This window comes from Galeopterus variegatus, unplaced genomic scaffold, assembly GCF_000696425.1.
Source record: "Galeopterus variegatus unplaced genomic scaffold, G_variegatus-3.0.2 Scaffold6718, whole genome shotgun sequence".
In the NCBI taxonomy this organism is placed as follows: domain Eukaryota; kingdom Metazoa; phylum Chordata; class Mammalia; order Dermoptera; family Cynocephalidae; genus Galeopterus; species Galeopterus variegatus.
Genome location: NW_007732829.1, coordinates 14,635 through 15,728, shown reverse-complemented (window position 1 = coordinate 15,728; position 1,094 = coordinate 14,635). Strand labels below are relative to the sequence as shown.

Sequence of the window (1,094 nt, the reverse complement as noted above, 5' to 3'; positions counted from 1 at the left end):
TTATTTTTTGATGTTACAGGATGTTTATTACCCACCCCTCCCTGGATATTATAGGGGTGCTCTATGCATAAGAAAAGTTTAGAGGTACTTTTAGTTTTAAAAAACCAGGGAATCTGTGTTACTTATGAAAATGGAAAAGGATATTATTTGTCTTTATGCTGGTGCCAATAAAAATATAGAAGTGTTTTAAAGTTATTGAAATTAGGCTCTACGGTAGAAAAATTAAAATGAAGGGGAATCAGGTGAATTTTGCAGCATGTACACCAGACCATGCAGCTGCACCTAGGGCACCACATGAGTTGCCATCTTGACGCTGAACAATCAGACCTAGCATCAGCGGATGGGGCCTTGAGTAGAGCAGCACATAACTGCTCCATCAGTAGTAACACTGTAAATGGAAGACCAGCCGCTGGCTCTGAAAAAAATAAACCTTGTCAGTTTTGGATTCCAGCATTCCTGGCTTTTATGGGTTTGCGTAGAAAGTGGTGGCCCACCAGGCCCATGGCAGCTGGAGCCGGATTGGGAGGGGGGTGCAAAGCTGGCTGTAAACACTGGAGTCTGTACTGGCTCTCAGTCCATCCTCACACCATGTTATGGGAGAAGGGCCACAAGGTGTAACTCAAGCAACTTAACACATGAAAGTCTAAGTCCACTCTTGACATGTAAGTCTGTGCGTGAATTAATTTTTCTTGTCCTTGTCCTTCTCAGGGGCTGCGGTGAGGTGGTGTGCAAGGCCTGAGGCTGCATGGCCTCAACTGCAGCCTTCCTGCGGTTGAAGGCGCTGGTCTCTTCCTCCAGCTCCCCGTGCTTCTCCTCCACCTTATGCTTCTCCTTTTGATGGACCTGCTTCAGGTGCTCAAACTTTTCATGGAGCTCCCTTTCCTTCCCCTTCAGCTCCAGCTCTGTCTCCTTCACTTTGTTGACAAACATCTGTCTCATCTCTTCCTCCTTCCTCCGCAGCTCACTCAGGAACTCCTTCCTCTTGGCCTCATCCATCGCTTGCAGGCTGAAGGGCTGGCTGTCACCATCACTGTCCTGGAAACCCATCTCCTCCAACCTGCAGCGCTGGTAGTGCCTGTAGTGCCTGTAGTGCC

General features: G+C 48.0%; 1 pseudogene; it reads right to left on the bottom strand.

Annotated features, from left to right (window-relative positions):
• Positions 1 to 333: 333 nt before the first annotated feature.
• LOC103606595 overlaps positions 334 to 1,094 on the bottom strand; it is a 13,272-nt pseudogene continuing 12,511 nt past the window's right edge.